At 48.8% G+C, this 20,186-nt stretch overlaps 1 protein-coding gene across 1 annotated transcript in view; it reads left to right on the forward strand.

Moving 5' to 3' along the window:
* The first annotated feature begins 401 nt into the window (after positions 1–401).
* Positions 402–20,186, forward strand: part of LOC144799661 (blastomere cadherin-like) — a 717,354-nt gene continuing 697,569 nt past the window's right edge. Inside the window, exon 1 of the mRNA XM_078671127.1 lies at positions 402–969. The gene's annotated coding sequence lies outside the window, so the exon portion shown is untranslated. The remainder of the gene's footprint in view (positions 970–20,186) is intronic.

Consider the following 20,186-nt stretch of genomic DNA (forward strand, 5'->3'; position numbering starts at 1 on the left):
CTTGCTTCACACATGATGCAAAATTAAGATGAACGGTTGAAAGGACTCTTTTAAGCTCCTGCTTTTCTGCACTGCTTTCCCATCAGCTACTTTATGTATTTGTGGTGACAGAGGGTCACAGTGGGGACTGGTCATAAAGAAATTAGTGTTTTTAATAGAATTTAGGCATGATTGCAGAAGCCCATTATTGCCCGGGTTCCTCCTCAGACTATATGTATATTAAATAGACTTTAGAATTAATTTTAAAATGTATTCTGAAGGCTATTTTTATCAAATTTGAGAGTTCCGTCTTTGGGCTGATTCTGCTCTGCGTTGGGCTGCATTTGGGCTTGTACTTGGGCAGCTTTGGGCTTGGGATGGGTCTCAAACTCCCAAAATCTGGTAACACTGGGGTCAAACAAGATGGCTGGCAGTGGCAGCATGTCTTGAGTGGAGGCTCGCTAGATCACTGAAATCCGAATCCTGTATCTTCCTCAGTCTGAAAATGGGATTTTTTTTATAGCAACATCGCAAGGCGGTTCCACCGAATAAGTCAGAGCCCCGGACAGATGAGATGGCTGAGCAGTCGGGCGCCGAGGCCTAGATGCGTGCTTTCCGCCAAGATGGAGATGGCTCCAGCAGGAAGTGAGCGGGGGACGGGTGCCGGGAAACTGAGCAGAGATTGTGGACGTCGTCGTAGGCCCTGCTTGTGGAGGAGGCCGTCGCATCCTGCTCATCATCAGAGAGGACGGATGATTAGTGTACCAGAGGGCTCGTCCATTCGAGTACAACTGTGAGTGGGCGGAGCCCGAGAGAATCGTGCTTGTACCTGACGGAACGCACAGTGTCCGTCTGTCTCCTGCAGCTTGGCAGTCTGAGAAGATTGACGCACCCTTGAAGCCTCTGGTGGGACCTTGGCGGCAGTTCGTGGGGCGTCATTCGACCGTGGGGTGACGGCATGCCACACATCATGCCAACATTTTAGAACAGGTAAGTGAGAGATTTTGAAAAATAAATCGGGAGAATTAATTTTTACCTTTGATTATTGAATCAGACTGTTTCAGACAGGAGACAGCTAAAATAAAGCCACATTGGACCTCAAATATCGGCCGTCTTCTGCCTGAATCAGGTCTATTGGCATGACTACTATAGACTTTGGGTGTGTTTGAGGACAATGTGAAAGCTGTGGAATCTCCTGCCCCTGCTGCTATGCTTAAAACAAGCATTTACAATGCAACGGTTTCGCCTTTTGAAAAGTTAGAGCTATTGGCATTGTAAATGACAACATTTTGATTTATGTGTTGGTTTTGAATACAGATAAATAAATGGCATTGTCACTTACATTGGCAATAGCTTAATCTCTCGCAAATGTGAGACCTATGGTACCCTACTGGACGAGCTCAGCAGGCAGCAATTACTTGCAGACGAGTTCTATAACACAACAGCGCTGTAAATGACAAGCGTTATTATCGCGGGCGGTTGTGGTACGCATTTTATCCAGTCAAGAACGGTTTGCTTTTGTATAAATAAAACAAACAAAGCCGTTGTAATTGTGTAGCAGATCTAAGCTACCAGACAGGACGTACTGGGAGAATAAACTTTCAAATAGTTTGAAACTTTAGTATGCCGTTGGCGCAAAGACAGCCAGCCCATCTGCAGATATGTTGTGTCTGTCGCATTGTGTGCAACTGGAAATGACATGGCATGGATGTAACTTCTGCAGCAAGTATTCAAATCTCAATATATGTATGGATTATTCAGACATACAGAGAGGGGAGGCTGAGACTTACACCGAGTATATATAGCTATATAGGCACATACACCTATAGATCTGAGTGGTAACCTATGTGCCCCATTAGCTAGTCAAACATCTCATTTATTTCCTGACTCGCGTCTCTCTATGATAATCGAGTCAATTTTACAGGTTCTGGCACGACAAAGACATTAGCGTTAAATACTTTGCGGCTACATTCGCCCCCTTGCCATGCAACCTGCTCGATCGAGATTAAGGAAAGGGAATTTCTAATGTTTTCCCCATGGAGGAAAAAAGCACAGGAGAAGTTACACGATTTATACTCTGGCAGAGAATTCTTCCACTAGGGAGAAATTCTGCGTGTGCCCGTTGTACACGTGTTGTCACACCTGGGAATATGAAACCAAGATATATTTTAGAAAATACTCCTTGAATAGCCTTAAAAAAAATCGGAAACAGGCTGAAAATATGAGAATCGTTCTCCGTTGTTACATTTCCATCTTGTTTCCCAAATCAATCAAATGAATAAAATCGAATATCAGAATAATCTATATGGCAAGAAACTGAGCGATGTAATGGAAATAAAAAAACTGTGGAGCTACTGAGGTCAGCTTTTGCGGGCTCACATCAGATGAAAGAAGCCACATTGAGACATTGAAAAGATGTAATACTGAGAAACTATTATGCCAGGGGATTTTACCACTATTGTCACATACCGGTTGTAGGCCAACTACCTTTTATCCAAGAAACAGAACAGAAAACAATTACGAGGAAAGAGCACAAAGCACACACAAAACACTTTCACGACGCTACAAAATGCAATCTAAATCAATGTAAGGGAAACAAATGGACAAAAAGAACAGACTGCTGCTCCTGGGAAGCAAAATAAAGCCGGTGTTCAAACGTTTCTGTATTTATTTAAAACACTGACCAGATGAAAAAATAACTTGCGGTTCCTACTGACAGCTGAAAATGTTTCCTTCAATCAAACTATTGCCTATATAAGCTGATTGAAAGGAGATGGTGTTTCTGGGTGAAGCAGAAGGAAAAGGCATCGAGGCAACACCAGAGTAGTGTAAAGTGTACACATCATTTTTGCTCAGCACACGCACCCTGTCCTGTAATCGGCCGTCTTTTCTTCCAGGTGCCCCTGACAGACACTTTCATGGGCACAGTGAGAATTGCATTTACCTTTTTTTGGGCCGAGTGTTGGGCTTACTGCTCTGTGAACTGAGGGTTGTAACAACCCGTGTGTGAGCTAATGGTTGTACAATCCCTATAGTCATTACTTTTGCCCCCCCACACACACAGACTCGTTGTCTGACACTTCATGAAACAGGCATTCTTAGTTCTGCAGAAAACGGAGCCTTGCTGGAGGTTCTGTAAACGCCCCAAGAGTCAGTAATGCTTCTGTGTGTGAAGAGCTCATATTGTGCTTGTAGTGCCCATGAAACATCGTCTTTAATATGGCACATAAAACGGAGAGTAATTGTATTATAATCCTTGGAAGGCCCTGTAGTCTTGCGGCATGAGACCATCTCTCACGGGGTTGTGTTGTCTCCTGGCAGGTATTTTTATTTGAGAGTGGGCAAGCTTATAAGCAAATATAGAAAAGAAAAACTCTTAAAAAGGAAATACTGGTGCAAAACGGTTCAGTAGGGGGGTCTCGTAAATGTATACTGAATCAAACAGTCAGAGCCCAACCCTAAAGGTGAAGATTATGCTGTGAGAGAGTTAACTGTGCCACTAACTATTCTGCTTCACGGAAACTAACACTTACTGAAGGTGATGTCCCTCTAGAGCCATTCTGAAATCTTTGACGGCACACCCACGCCTAAAAAAACTCTCCCAAGGTGCCCCCTCGGCCCTCCCCCCACCTCGCAGCTGGGACCTGCTGTCTCATTCTCCCTGCAGTCCCAGCAGCATGGGGTACATAGTAATTACACTAGTAACACACAACAGCAAAGTATGGGTGAAAGTGACAGCCACGCGAGCAGCAAAACAGACAGTTTAAGGGCAATAGAGACATCCAAGTACAGAGTAAAAGAAATACCTTCGCTGCCGCACCTCACAACACCCGAGTAGTGTACACATTATCATCGCTGCCGCTCATCCAGTGAGGCGCCGGACCGGGGTGTGACGTCCCCTCCCCCCACCTAAATCTGCAGGCCATGAGGCCCTCACTTCAGAGGCCGTGCAAATTGGTTTGTCCGGGGCGGGAGGCAGAGTTCACCCCTTTGGGCAGGCCAGATTCGCACAGAGGCGGAAAGCGACATATCGGCCAGTGGCTCCTGCCTGCAGGGGGGAGGGGGGCTGATTGAGACAGCACGGGGGCCTTCCGGGCTGTGGAGAGGCCCTATGGACATCACCTTTGGTGCACTGTTCAGAGCCTCGGCAATCACCCATCTCACCCGCACTTGCATCTGCTGTTAGTCTACCGGATGGGCCCACCTTGGTGACTCTCCCCCTCAGACCCAGGGAACGGGTAGCAGTATGGGCCTGCAGGGCCCAGTTTGATTCGCAGGATCTTCTTTCTACCTGATGCAGTTGAGTGAGCCCGTGTGGTCAGGGATACCCGTTGGAGGCCCTGGAGATCGAGTGCGCCCTCCCTGAACAGACCTAGATTGCATGAAGGGGCACCGCTCCCTATTGAATAGAGAGACACGCTGGCTGGGGGTGGCTTGCTTGCTCCACAGGGCAGGCGCCCCAGGCTGTGGTGAGGCCCTGCAGGAGTCGTCTTACTGCAAGGTGAATATCACCAGCTACCGCTTGTAGCACCCGCACCCACGTCTGTTGTTGACCCGCTGGGGAGTGTGCCTTTGAGACTCTTCTGAGCCACCACCTCGCTCTGCCCCTGCTCTCAAATACACTGCGCTGCGGAACCGGGCCTTAACTTTTGCTGTTATTTCCGGCTCAATCGCGACGCGCCCCCAGACACTGCCATGAATAAGGTATTGCATTGCATACAATTTAAACGGCTGGAGGAAGGACCCTGACTAGACTCACCGGTGGCTCTCTCTGGCCTCTAAAATGCCTGCCCTGCCTGTTCGCCTCACCAACAGGTCCAGTCACGCGCACTTTTTTTGCGCGTGCCGCCAATGAGCACGATCATCCTGACCAGACCCCACCCCACTGAACTGTAACCGCAGCGCGCACACGTGTGGTGGAGACATCTGCGCGCTGCGTGCAGGGGATTGTATGTATTTATTTAAATTCTTCATGAATCATTCTTATGTAGCCTAAATGAAATCGGACACAGTTATGGTCACACGGACCACCAGGCCTGACACACGGACACTGTGCATGCAGTGCAGCACCAGCAGCATTATGCTTTGCAGATTGTTGTGCTACTGACTCACGTCAGTCACGTACCAGGTCCAAATCGGCCCAACCACCGAAACCAGCCCCCTGTCACAAAACCGGCCCATGGACAGCGGGAGGGGGGGGGGGGGCGGGAACGGCGCATGGACAGCGGGAGGGGGGGGCGGGAAAGGAACGCACTCACCTGGACTTCTTCCGGCGGCCGTGGTCGGCATAATGACGGACACAAACACCCAAAAAAAAAACGAAACTCCGCCCACCGCCCGATGACTACACAGAGGGAACACCCAGGGAAAAAATCTCGGGAACGCCCCCGAATCTGGTCCGTGAATGACGGACAGATCTCTGTTCCAATGGCTAGCCTCCATTTATGGAGCTAGCCAATGGAACAGAGGGCGTATTCAAGTGTCCCTTACTGAAGACTACAGATTTCTTCTGGAGGCGGAGCTAAAGCTCCGTGCTCCAGTCGAAACCTAAAAAGCACAAGACGATTTAAAAGCATACTGGGCCCAAATTGCACTGCCAGTTAGAGCATTGCCTATTGGTGTACCACCGGAGAGGGTACTGGAATCACGAAAAATCAAGAGGGTCTGTGTATGCTGCAGCTTGAGGGAGTCCAAACATGGAGCTGTGTTCTGAAAGGTTGCCAGAAACTGCCTGGAAAGGCCAGGGCCTACTTGGAACCCGTTACACGAGATAATGCGTCTGGTGTGCGATCTTTGTGGCTACACCCATAATTAAGATAAGGACATTCATTAATACCTCGAGCCGGTGCATGTGGATAGAGCTGGGTCGCTTTCTGCCCTCATGTGTATTGGCCAGGATTACGCTGACCGAATGTCACCACCCCTTCCTAGTCGCTTGAACTGGGCAGAAGCTGAGGTGAAAATCTGTGGATAATACCGGACGGGACAAGTATAGCAAACACGCGTGGATCAAGATGCTGGAATGGTATCTAAGTGGCGGATGTTAGTGATAAATAATCTCTATTGGAATCTCCAAAAAACTATCACGGACACAAATCCTAGCTGCCATTGAATATTTCAAAGAGGCCTTGGAACAAAAGATGGAACTATATCCGTAGTGTAAAACTTCTGGAAAAAAGAGATCCTAGGTTTGAAGGAAAAAACATCGGAATTTTCTTGGATTAAACACGGAAACCTCAGTCCCAGAGAAAATACTTCTTAGTTATAAAATGGAGGCTACTTTTGATGTACATTAAATGTACATCATGTACATTGATGTACTGTTTTCACCAAAGTAGAGAGAGGTCCAAGGAAGAAGGACACACTTTTTCACACATCCAGCGGATGTATTGGGCTGGTTGGAGAAAGGGCGTGAAACTGGTACACATTGGGATTCAGGTGGCAAGGACTGAGGAAGGATAGGCCGGACCAGGCCAAATGGATCAACTGAACAACGGATGTGTGGTATGACAACGATCTCGGACACCCTCTGCACTTTAGTACAGCAAGACACAGTGGAACCAAGCGGCTCAGTTTCAACAAATACCACAAGAGAGCCCACTCAAAATGAGATACTGAATGACACATGCATGTGGATTATGCCTGGACCCAATATGAGGATCAGTTAAACAGCCATTATTATCTGTCTAAAAGGATAAACTGCAAACTGTGCAGGTGGACCATGGACTCAGCCCTATTGACACAGTCATTGTACATGCTATGGCTGGAGGGTCGTTGAAGGGTGTGTAGTGTTCTTACCTTTCCTATGTCATTCTCCCTTGTTACCATGGATCTGTGTTCTCTATTAGAATACTCCGCATAGAATGTTTCTACTTGAACTGGGAGTCAGTTGGATTTGTTTGCTGAAGGATGAGGTCTCTTTACAAGAAGCTACATTAAAGATCCTCAACCAAGACCACAGTTTCCTGTCTTTACTTCTGTGGGTCCACTACTTCATTTTGGCGACGATTGGAAACCTACCCACCAACATTAAGAGACCTGAACTCAACATTCTTGTACATTTAAACTCAAGAGTGGCAAGACTACCTTACTTCTCGGAGTTCACTGCGCTCTCGCTGACCTCTGCTTCATTCGACTTAATCAGCTGGATCACAGTGCGAACTCTTTGTCATCACTTCAGTTCGCACATCTTCTTTGTTCATGTTATTTGCTTCCAGGTAGTACAGCCAGTGCTGCAAGGCGGTACCACTGCACTGTTCCTGTCGGCTCCGCTGTATTTTAGCGCAACGTCTGGACTGTCTACTGGGTCCGCTGTGCTTTCTGCGGTTTCTACGTTGGAGCCTATCAGCATACCGAGTTCTTCAAAGCAGAAGCCTATCAACGTACCGAGTGCTGTTGCTTAGCAACCCAAGATGCCTGTCCATGCCTGATCCCAGTGCTGTCTTCTCAACCTCACCTTGACAACCGTGACGTCATCTTCCTGCCAAGACTTCACTTCACGGCTTCTTCATCGCGACATCTCCTTCGCATTCTTCAAGTCAGCGTGACACTTGCCACTTGACCTACGCCATCTTGGATTGGTTCCAGTTTTTTCGGGTGCATTAAGAAAAACTTTATCACTTCATCGTCTGGGACAAGGCTTATTCCTTTGTTGGATCGGCACTCAAAAGGTACTACTTTTATTGTATTATTTATTTCCACGCTGATCTGCTCAGCATTATTTTTCGTAAAACCACAGGACAGCAGATCAACACTAGCCTCCTGCTGTTATTTTATTTTATATTTCCACGCTGATCTGCACAGCATTATTTTATTGTAAAACTTCAGGACTGCAGATCAACGCTAGCGCGCTTAAAAGGTACTACTTTTATTTTATTATTTATTTATAATGCTGATCTGCACAGCTTCTTCTCTTTGTTATATTTATATGTACTGCACATCCTATGCTGATCAGCACAGCAAACTGAATAAAACTTGTGTGCTGTTAACTCAGTGTTTGAGCCTCATCTGCGCAATTCGTCTCTATTGTATGTTAACATGTACTGCAGATTCCTCGCTGATCAGCACAGCTGACTATCTTTATGCCACTATCTGTGTACTCTTCTTGTTACAACCTTAGTTTTCATTTACTTGCTTCGACAAATTACTCTTAATTACCCTTACAAACTCAGTCTTATTATCCTTGTAATACCGTTTAGGTGTGACCTTTACGCTTTTACTCACTCCTCTTTCTGATTATAAATATTCTCATTGTGCCTCTTACTGCTCACCTTTTTGCTGTCATGAATAACGTCACCCCTCCTCCTTTCTTTCTGCTCCTGGAGAACCTTCCATACCCTGGTTGAAATGGAAAAAAGTATTTGTCAATTACGCTAGGGTTTGTGGCATGTCTCTAAGTGCAGAAAGAAAGTCATCTCTGTTCCTGCATTGTCTAGGTTTGGAGGTACAGGAGGTATTTGAGCACCTACCTGATCTACCTGATGGTGAGGCTGACTCACTCAATGAAAACGAGATTTGCATAAAGAAAATGGACTTACATTATCTTCCAAAAATGAGCATGCTATTAGAACAATATCACTTTGGAAAGAGAGTACAAAGGCATGATGAATCGGTTGAACAATATGTCACAGCCTTACGCAAGCTTGCCTCAACTTGCTCATTTGCCGGAAGCTTGGACGAGAGACTTAGGGATCAACTCATGTTGGGTTCATCCATAGATAAAGCTAAAGATACCCTTTGGCAAAAGGACAATCCGTCGCTTCAAGATGTTATCACCACCTTAAAAATGCACGAGCACTCCAAAGCATGTGCTGAACCTATACGCAAAGATGCAGACAATCAAGAGTTCTACCACTGATGTGAAGGAGATAAAAGCTACCACTTCTGATAAGTCACCCAAACCTTCTCAACAGAGTGCCTCTTTTTCCTTAATATCGACATGTTCAAATTTAATACTAAGTCTTTTCCGGTAAAGTGTTTCCGTTGTGGTAATACAGGACATGTAGCTAATTTTAAAGACTGCCCTGGGTGGAAAACTACTTGCTCGATTTGTAAAAGGAAAGGACACTTTTCTAAGTGTTGTAGATCCAACAGGGACCAAAAGAAAGTAAGGGAGGTAGTCATTTATGACCAATATGACGAAGATCTTGTTGTCTGTCAAGTCAGTGATCAAGTGGTTGATGGGCCCATGGAAAAAGGTCCAGTTAATGATAACTACGTCGAAATGTTGTTCGACTCAGGGGCGAAAATTACTTTAGTGCCCAAAGTATTCTACGACAAACATTTATTTAGAAAAGTCAAGCTGTTTAAACCGGACATAGTACCGAGAGGTTATGGTGGCCAGATTATAAATCTGCTGGGTTATTTTCGGTATTTCAAAGAGTAATGGAGAACATGTTGGCTGGCATTGATGGTGTCAAAATGTACCAGGACGATGTCCTTGTTCATGGTGTGAGTCTACAAGAACATGATATGAGAGTAAATGAAGTGTTGTCCAAATTACAAGAATCAGGTCTCACTCTCAGGCTAGATAAGTGCAAATTTGATGTCAAGGAAATTGAGTATCTTGGCCATTTGATTTCAGGGTCAGGCATCAAGCCAAAACCATCCTTGGTTGAGGCCATCTCCAATCTCAACTATCCAGTGAACAAAGATGAACTCATCAAGTTTTTAGGGATGGCGGACTTTTATAATAAATTTGTTCCCAGTTTTGCACATAAAACAGAAAATATCAGGGCTTGGCTAAAAAAGGGACGTGAATTCATTTGGGATAAGTCCTGTAATGATGAGTTTGACCTAATCAAAGATTGTTTGAATAAAGCACCTAATCTTTCTAGCTTTGACTCCACTAAAGAATCTTATATCAGTTAGTCAGTCAAAATACTTTATTCGGTTCATAACAAAAACCACAAAAGTATACATGGGTCCAAAAAGGGAAAGAACATTCAGATGCAATATGGTTAACAAGGATAACAACACGTCAAATAAACACAGAAATATAACACAGACATTGTAATCTAAATAACAATTTCATGAATAAGTTTAAAAACCTGGACATTTCATCTCAATTTAAAAATTCAGAAATTGGTACTATAAAAAAAATGTTATCTGAGACTAACTAAATTTTTCCTCAGTCTCATTACTATATTTAAAAAAGTAGCAACATTAAAAATTTCCCACGTATTTGTCAACAGTTGGAGATATAATAGCGCAGGTTTCACTTGTTTAAACCCTTTATCCTTCAAAAGGGGTACAATAAATTTTGTCCGTATAACCTTAAAAAAGCCACAAAAGAACATGAAGTGGGCAGTGTCCATTATAGAAAAACCATCGCAAGTGCATATTTTCAGATCTGTGGCCTTAGTCCAACTCGGGCAGCCTGAAATAAGTAGATGAATTTTATTTAATCTGAACTTGGTTAGCAAGTATCTGTGGTTTGGGTTGTTAACAATCTTCAGATATAACTCTAGGTCATTGTCTGATGTTACAATCAACTGGTGGGTTCTCACAGTGGGCTTATTCAATTCAAAGCCCTCTCTGTCCATCTCTCTGCGCCGTTTAAAGGCTGACTTAACCCATTTTATATCACCTTTGACCAGTTTAGATGGTTCCTCAAATATTTCTGGCCGCCCCAGTAAAACTGCAACCTTTCTAACATTGCTTAACCATGGAATGGAGTGCCAATGTTCTAGTTTAAGACAATCTGCCAGAATCTCATGGTTCACATCCACTTCTGGATTTAGCCAAACCGTAATCCACTTTAATAGAGGGGCGATGGCAATCCGATCCTCTAAATATCCCACCCCACATTCTTGGTGAACTATAAAGCCTGCAGTCGATTGAGGTACAGCCAGAATAGACTTTACAAATTTGTCCTCAGCGACCTGTAACTGCTTAACATTTTTAAAACCCCATAGATCTGCACCATACATAGCTATGGACACGCAATCTTATATCATGACAGATGCTGGTTGCAAGGTTCTAGGTGCCGTACTTTTACAACCTGGTGAAAAGGTAGATAACACCGTTTTATTCATCTTCAGACTGCTTAGAGCTGCCAAGTGCAATTATTCAGTAGTTGAGAAGTAAGCTTTGGCTGTATATTGGGCTGTTCGAAAGCTTAAGAAATTTTTGAGGGGCAAACACTTTTCTGTGGTCTCTGACCACAAGCCTTTAAAAGAAGTGTTTGAAAAGAAAGTAATTGATTGTGCCTCGCATAGAATAAGAAAATGGGTGGTTGCACTGCAGGACTTCAAATTTCTTGTTTCTTATTTACCAGGAGCTAACAACATCCTAGCGGATTGTTTGTCTAGGCTCGGTGGTGCAGCTGTTTCTGATGGTAGTGACTCTTTTGTTGGTGAAGACTCTGGAGAGGACTTAAACGTTTGTGTGGTCACTGAAGGCGTAGTCACTGAGGAAGAATGGAATACAAGTTTGAGAGATGATTCAGTTCTACAGCAAGTTATATGTTTTGTACGTGACGGGTGGTGTGAAAAACGTGAGTGTGACGAGCAGGTTAGAGGATTCTGGTGTGCCAAAGAAGGATTGTCCTTTTCTAATGGACTTCTTATCAGAGGATGTAGGCTTGTTGTTCCATTGATGCTACGTCACAAGTTGATATAGAATGCACACGCTAGTCATATGGGTATAGCAAAAACAAAAGAAAGGCTTAGGGAAGCCTATTGGTGGCCTGCAATGGACACCCAGATTGAAAGGTTAGTGTGTTGTTGTTCTCAATGTGCTAATAGTGACAAGGTTCTTAAGTGTAGAACTCAACCTATGGTTGTCAGAAAAAAAGCCACTGGTCCTTGGGTGGATATTGCTCTGGATATCCTGGGTCCAGTTAAGGTCCGGTCTCAAGATCGATACATTCTTGTTTGTGTTGATATGTTTGCTAGGTGGCCAGTTATAAAAATTGTCAATTCAGTGGATTTATCATCTGTGATTAGTTTTCTAGACGATCTCTTTGCAAATGAGGGTTTACCAAGGTCCATTTTGACGTACAATGGTGTACAATTTACCTCTTGAGTAGTATAAAAGTTCTTGAATGAAAGATGGATTACACACGGGGGGGGCGTGGCCAAGATGGCGGTGTGAGCGGACGTGTCTCACTGAGCTCCCGCCGCCGACCGCCGTTACATAGCCTCTAAAGCATACCTCTGGGCACCGAGGGACCGTGCTGGGTCTCTGGTGCAGTTTCCGACTTGCAGCGGGCATTGCTGAAGCGAGCCGAGACCTTGGAGTGCGAGATTTAGGCCGGCGCGGGGTCTGTACGGTGCGGCCAGTGAGGCCCTGCGGCACACGGAGAAGCGGGAGTGAGGCCGAGGGGGGCGGAGCCACCAGGCCGCCGCGGAGACCTCCCTGACGGGCTAAGCTCAGCCTGACCAGCGGGACTGGGGGTGAAGCTGCCTGCGGCTCTCTGGAGGAGGCGTCTGCGGACCTGCCGAGTGAACGCACCGACTCAACGGAGGTCCCCGATCGGCGGAGTGGGACAGGAGAGGACAGCGGAAACGATCGAGGCTGCGACGGCGGGGCCTGGGACGTGGCCGGAGGTGAGGAGGAGGGGGAGGCTGTGAGGAGCCCTAGCGGCCACGGACTGCGGCCCTGGTGGGCAACGAGTGCTGACCGCTGCGCTCCCCCCCCCCCTGCAACGAGCAGCCGCCTCAGCGGTCCCCCCTGGAGCTGGGGGTGCTCCACTGGCAGAGCGCCGCCATTTTGAAACAGTGAGGTCGGGCGTAGAGATCTGCACCAGCGGGGAGCACCCTTCGCGGCGCCGGACCTCAGACTACTCGCCTCCGCCAGCAACACACATCTGCCCCCCCTGCACAGTGGAGGGCCCGAGTGGGAATCCCCAAATACTGCTGCTCTTGCCACTGACGGGGAGTAGAGGTCCCACCCCAGGCTGCGCAGCAGAGCCAGGACCGCGACAGGGTGTGGGGTCCTCAATGTGACGCTCTTATTTAAGTGGCCCCTGGTGTGAGCAGCGGCGACCGGGCCCAGGAGTGGCGACTGCGGTGTGGTGCCCTGGGAACTGGCATATCGTGATTCGACCCGACCCAGCAATTGCTTCCCCGTGCGGCCTACTTCGCCTGGGGTAGCGCCCAACGCACTCTCTGGGAGGGACACACAGACGATCAGATCCAGCCAGCGAGAGTACTTGGAGCCGCGGAATTCGGCGGCGGAGCAAGGAAGGTGGCCGTTTAGTGCTGGACGGTCTGGTCCTGGACTACAGGTGCTGGGGCGAGCTTCTGGACTAGAGCACACCGGGAGCTGCAGACTGTCTGGGGCAGTATGGCGAATGGAAGGGTGAGGAAGGACAGGACCATAAAGGACTTACTTTCGCCCGTCTCCACGGGAGGGGGGGGGGAAAAACGGACCCTCGCGGCGCTGACAACACTGCGGCGTCTGCCAAGTCAGCGGGCGGCACTCCGAGCCCCGGCTCCCGAAGCAATGACGAGCCGGTCACAAGATCGTTCTTGGAATCGCTATTTGGAGGTCTGCGGGAGGATCTCCAGCTTCTTAGGACTGAACTGAAGGGGGAGATTCGGGAGCTGAGACGAGACACGGACGCCATTGGGGAGCGAGTTGCGGATCTGGAGTCGAAGACTGACGCCCGGGATGTCGAGATGGAAGCGCTCCAGCAGGAAATTATCCGCATTCATGACCAGCAAGTTGATCTACAATCACACGTGGAAGACTTGGAGAACAGGTCCCGAAGGCATAACATTCGAATCAGAGGAGTGAAACCCACCCCGGACACAGCGGATCTCTTCAAGTTTACGCAGGGCCTTTTCAACCACGTCTTGGGACGCTCTGCTGACTCCATTATCGCCCTGGATAGAGCACATCGGGCTGGGCCGCCTAGAGCTTCGGGCGCCCTGCCGGCGGACATTCTGGTCTGCGTACAGGACTATCGCACAAAGGAGGAGATTCTCACCAAGGCGCGACAGATGGGCTCCGTCACCTATGGCGATCATTCGCCGGCACTTTATCAGGACCTGGCAGCCATCACCCTGGAAAAGCGCAGGTCGTTCCGACCGGTTACTGCGGAACTGCGACGCCTCGGAATCACATACAGCTGGGGTCACCCGTTCAGGATTGTCTTCAAAATGAACAATAAAGTACACCAGATTCGATCTCTTGCTGACGCCTGCCGGCTGTTAGACATTGAGGAACCTGAACCCCCGGGGGACACCCGAACGGAGAACGACTCAGAGATAGGCGCCGCGGGGCAATGGCGTCAGCAGAAACGGCGGCGTAGACCGCGTCGCCCTCCCCAAGAGGAGATACAGGTAGGCCAGCGTGCTGCGGTCGAGGCAGCGACAAAGGAACTAGCGGAATCGGCTGCTGAGTGACTGCTGTGCTGCCCTTAATTGGCTTTGGCGGTCGGCGGCGGGGGGCGGCTTGAAGAAACTGGACCCGTACCCCTCTCTTCTTCACGACCCTACTACTTTTGAGCGTTGTGCACATGGGAAAATTCTACTGGTTGCTGAGGGTGGGTTGGGTGGGATGGTATTCTGCATGACCAAATTGGGGTGGGTCTGCTGTGGGAGGTGGGGGGACTGTTGGGGTTTGTTCTTAAAGGGGAGTTGATTTTGGGTTTAACTACCGAGTGGTTGCTCTCTGGAAATTGGGGTGGGGCCATATGGGCTGAACTAGGCCAGTGTTTATTGTGTCGCCGGACGGTCAGTGCCCCTGGGGTCCGACTGTCACCGCTACAGGGCAGCCTTGTCGCGCATTCTATTCACAATGGCGGGACCTGAGAAACACACATTACGAGCCGAAGAGGCGAGAGCCCCGCTGCGCGCTTTGACATGGAACGTCAGGGGCCTTAATGACTATAGGAAGCTGAGAAAGGTCCTTAGCTACTTGCGCAGGCATAATATAGACCTCGCTCTCCTCCAGGAGACTCACTTGCCTCTTGCTAGCAGAATGTTACAACATAAGGGGTTGATTGGGAATAGTATAGCTGCGGGCTTCACCACACACTCGAGAGGGACGCTGATATGGGTGAACCCTCGCTCCAAACTCACATTAAAGCCACTGGAGTCGGACCCGGTGGGGAGGTATGTAATTTGCAGGTGCAAGGGGCGAGGACACGACATGCTGCTTGTGAATCTCTACGGGCCCAATTACGATTCGCCTGAGTTCTACACTGAATTGGCCAGGAAATGCAAAATGTATGACTGTGAGAGTGTGCTCTGGGGTGGGGACTTTAACCTGGTTTTCAATCCAGACCTGGACAGGTCTGATGGACCGAGCAGGAGTCCGTCGGCGGCTGCCACGGCGCTCCGCACTGAGATGGTGCATCTAGATCTCTTGGATGTGTGGCGTAGTAGGCATCACTCCAAAGGGGGGTACACACACTATTCAGCATATCACGCACTGCACACTAGAATTGATTACTGGCTTGTCTCGCAGCGGCTATCCAATAACATTAGGGACTGTCTCATACTGCCACGCACCCTGTCTGATCACTCTCCCCTCCTCCTGCTCCTGGAATCCCCGGTACGCGGAATCCCCCCCTTTACGTGGCGTTTCCCCCCGTACTCGTTACTGGACGAGGTGTTCCTTGGGGAGCTGGCGGTGGAAATTGAAAACTTTTTTGTGGCAAATACGGGCTCCGTGGACAGTTTTCAGACGCTGTGGGAAGCCTTTAAGGTCTTCATACGCGGGGTAGCCATGGCCAAACACTCCGGTGTATTGAAATCTATTAGGCAGCGGCTCACACTTTTGGAAGGTCAGCTGAAGGACCTTGAAGAGAGACACCAGGCGGAGCCGGAGGGTGACGCACTGGACCAGATAAAACAATTGTTGAAGGAGTATCACTCGGAGGCGGATCGGGAGGTACAGCATATGGGTAAATATGCCACAGCCCGTGTGTATGGCGAGGGTGAACGCCCAGGCTCACTCCTGGCGAAAATGATCAAACATGAGCGCCGGCCCCTGCTGATTGGTGAGTTGGTGTCGAGCGCGGGAGAGACTCTCACTGATGAGGAACAGATAGTGGGGGAATTCAAGCGGTACTACTCCGCTTTGTATGCATCCAAATCGACGGGGTTGGACGGGGCGATAGACGATTACCTGAGTTATATTCAAATGCCACATCTGTCTGACGCACAGAGAGAATTCCTGATGATGCCCATCCAGAGGGAGGAAATAGTTGAGGCATTAGATAGTATGAAGGCGGGCAGCGCGCCGGGCGCAGACGGACTCACTGTCGGTTTTTACAAATCATTTAAAGACCTACTGGTCCCCTACCTCTCAGCATTATACGATGACATATGTGTAGAAGGGTCCATGCCCCCGACGATGCGCGAGGCACTCATCGTGACGATACTCAAGCCGGAGAAACCCCCCACGGACTGCGGATCGTATAGGCCCCTCTCTTTGATTAATGTGGACGCTAAGCTGTATGCGAAGGTGCTAGCTACGCGTCTTGCTCTCCTTGCCCCTGCACTGGTGGCCCCGGAACAGGCAGGTTTTATTCCATCTAGGAACCTCACATACAACATTCGCACAGTCCTGGGGACGATGCAGCACGTGAAGCCGGAGAACAAGGCATTGGCTATATTCCTGGACATGGAGAAAGCCTTCGATTCAGTGGAGTGGCCTTTCATGTCCAGGGTACTCAGGAAACTGGGACTAGGCGAGCCTTTTTTACAAATGATAGGCGCTCTGTACTACAAGCCGAGGGCCAGACTACGGATTGGTGATATAGTCACTGAGGCGTTTGGGATTGGCAGGGGCACGAGACAAGGCTGCCCGCTCTCCCCATTGTTATACGCTCTAGTGGCGGAGCCCCTAGCGTGCGCACTCCGGGAGTACCACAGTCATGAAGGTATTAACTTTCCCACGTACAGGATATGCATATCCACGTACGCCGACGACACGCTTTTGTATATTAGGGACCCGGAGATTAACCTCGCGCCGGTGCTACGGGAGGTAGTGCAATTTGGAGCACTATCTGGACTCAGGGTCAACTGGTCGAAGTCGGTGGCGTTCCCGCTGACACCGGTGACAAAGGAGTTCGTCATGGACTATCCACTGCAGTGGTCGGACGACCCGGTCAGGTATTTAGGCATCAGACTACACCCGGACCCGGAGGTATTGATCAGAGAAAATTATGGAGTGGCTTACATGAAACTAGTTGACGACGTGGACAGGTGGTGCAGGCTACCGCTGTCTCTGGCGGGTCGCATTGCACTAATGAAAATGCTGGTGCTTCCGCGGTTCCTGTTTCTCTTTTGCAACCTCCCGGTGGTGCTCTCAAAGGCGTTCTTTACTACGCTGATCCAGACCCTCACGAGGCTGGCATGGGGCGGGAAGCAGCCGAGGGTTAAGTGGCAGATCCTGACCCTCCCATATGATCAGGGCGGCCTAGGGGCCCCAGACGTGGAACATTACTACAGGGTCGCACAGGCAATGCACCTGCACACTTGGATTCATGGCGATGGTAACATCCCACATGTGAAACTGGAGACGCTCTTCACGAGTCCCCTCCACCCAGCGTCTACGGTGTTCGAACCTGCCGCGCGACGGACTGGCACCCTGGACTCTATAGCAAGTACGAATCACGCATGGCACTCTCTGGTGAGACGCAGTGGCTGTGCGCTCCTGTATTCACCCTTGGTCCCGATTGAGTGGGCCTTGTGGCTCCCACCCCTGAGAGAACGAGGGGTTGCGCGCGCCCTCAATCAGCTAGGTATAATCAAGCTGGGGGACATGTTCAGAGACGGGAAGGTGGCCACCTGGGAGCAGGTGGATTCACCCCAGATCACTACGACACTGCTTCATCGTTTCAGCCTACATAGAGTCCGGGCAGCGCTGCAGGTGCAGCTAGGGCCGGCTATGGAGGAGCCAGCAGAATTGCCAGAACTAACGTATGTCATCAAAACACAGTCGAGTGGCAAGATGATATCACGCCTGTACAGAACTGGGCAGTGTCACAGGAAGCAGGAACCCTCGAAGGCCCGCCAGGCGTGGCAGCGTGACTTACAGGTAGATATCAGCGACGAAATGTGGCAATACTGCTGTCAGAATACGAAACGAGTGTCGCTGAATGCACGACATAGGCTCGTCCAGTTTAAATTTTTACAAAGAGTGTATTACACCCCGGAACGCTTGCACAGGTATGGGCTCCGGCAGTCGCCGGAATGTGAGCGCTGCGGGACGCCAGTGGCTGACTTCGTGCACTTGGCCTGGAACTGCCCTGGGATAAATGCCTTCTGGGAGGACGTCTTCCTGGAGTTGGGGCGGATACTAGAGGTGGAGCTCCCGGTAGATCCGGCAATAGCTCTGCTGGGGCACACCAGACCTTTGCCCCCAGCTACGCGTCGTCTGGCGGGCATGGGGCTACTTCTGGCAAGACGAACGATAGCGATGCATTGGATGCGCGGCCCACTTCCGACCAAACAAGAATAGGAAAGGGCTCTGTTGTATAGTTGTACGCAATCCCAACTGTATTGCGAGTTGCTGCCGCCGATGAGCAGGCCGCGGAGCTTCTGGGACCAGTACCTGACGTACGTTTCATATAGGAACGCCACAAGGGACGATTTGGAGGAGATGGAGGAGCAGCAGGATCGGGGGGGGGACACCGGAGACTAGGCTAACTCGGGTCTGTGGGTGGCTTAGTGAGGATGGAACGCAAGGGGAACACAGATTTCTGAGCACTGGGACACATAGGACCATACATTTGGGATCCATCGGGCCGAGAGCATCGAGTGACTGATTGAGTGATGGTGTGAGGCGGAGGTGTGAGGACTAGGCTGAGGTGAGAGACACGTACACTTGGAAAGGTGGTAACGCATGGGGAGTGGCACATAGGTAGTTGGGTGGGGGGGGAGGGACGTTCTGGACAAGTTGGGTTAGGGAAGTTTGACACTGACCAAGTTGCTGGGAGCATGCACTGAAAGAATATACCAAGGCAGCATTATAGACAATGTACGCTGTACCACTACAGTACTGGAGGGTGTTGTTATGGGACTCTAGCTTCACAGCACTAACCTGCCGACCTGATCTGCACCCCGGGTGCCTGGAATAGGCGACGCCGGCACCAATATTAGCGTAATTTTTGGAACACTGGTGTAGAACAGGATGTAGATGTGTTGCTGGATTGCTGCCGGCCCCAGGGTTGTAGGCGAAAGCTGTGTGCATGTATGAAAAGTGAATAAAGTTTAAAAAAAAAAAAAAAAAAAAAAAAACTGTAGATCCCACAATGTGATCTACGCTATACGTTGTCCCTGCGATCTCCTATATATAGGGCAGACTACACAAATGATCAAGGACAGAATCATCCAATACCGGAGTCGAATTAAATGCGGTGTGGTGACAGCCCAACTGGTCACACACTTCCAAGAACACACCCACAATGACAATGATTTCACCTGGATGGTGATTGACCAACCCACCTCACACACCAGGGGTGGGGATATAAAAAGAGTCCTTAACAGATGTGAATGCCGCTGGATTGCTCGCTGTAACACCATTGAACATGACCTGAACACCTTAGATGAATGGAATACTACACTCACAAGAGGCATCCAGTACATTCTCTGTATTTGACTTTAATCAGACTCATCATCTAGTCCAACTTTAGCCCACTGGCTATGACACATGCTTTCCTACACATCATCATGCCTTCTATTGTGAACCCCTTTTTGCCAGTATACATGCCTCATACATATCATTCAGGTTGGCCTACATAGCACTTATCAAGTTGTTCTTCATTTTACACACCACCTGTAACTAATTTGTGTATAAATGTATTTAGTGTTTTCTATACTGTACACATTTCTACTGTTGCAATGGAACATGTAACTATTATGTATCCCTGATACCTGAGCCAAGCACATACCAATTGTAACTTCGATCTTTATTATCATATTTCCAATACAAAAAACAACAAAAAAAAGATGGATTACACACAAACGTGCAGCTTTGTATCATCCAGAATGCAATGGCGTAGTTGAGAGGTTCGTAAGGGTTCACAAAGAAGCTATGCAACTAGCCCTAGTGTCTAGTTGTAACTGGGAAGAGGCGATCAAGAAAAAAGTGTGTGAATACAGGTTCACGCCTCATTCCTCTACAGGTGTCACACCCTTTACTTTGTTTAAAGGAAGGGTGCCTAGTACGCAGGTCAATCCCCTTTGGGTGACTTCAAGAAGGATGGAAGTAGGTGGTGTGGTTGACCAAACGGTGGGTTGGAA

The sequence above is a fragment of the Lissotriton helveticus genome, chromosome 12 (assembly GCF_964261635.1).
Source record: "Lissotriton helveticus chromosome 12, aLisHel1.1, whole genome shotgun sequence".
In the NCBI taxonomy this organism is placed as follows: Eukaryota; Metazoa; Chordata; class Amphibia; order Caudata; family Salamandridae; genus Lissotriton; species Lissotriton helveticus.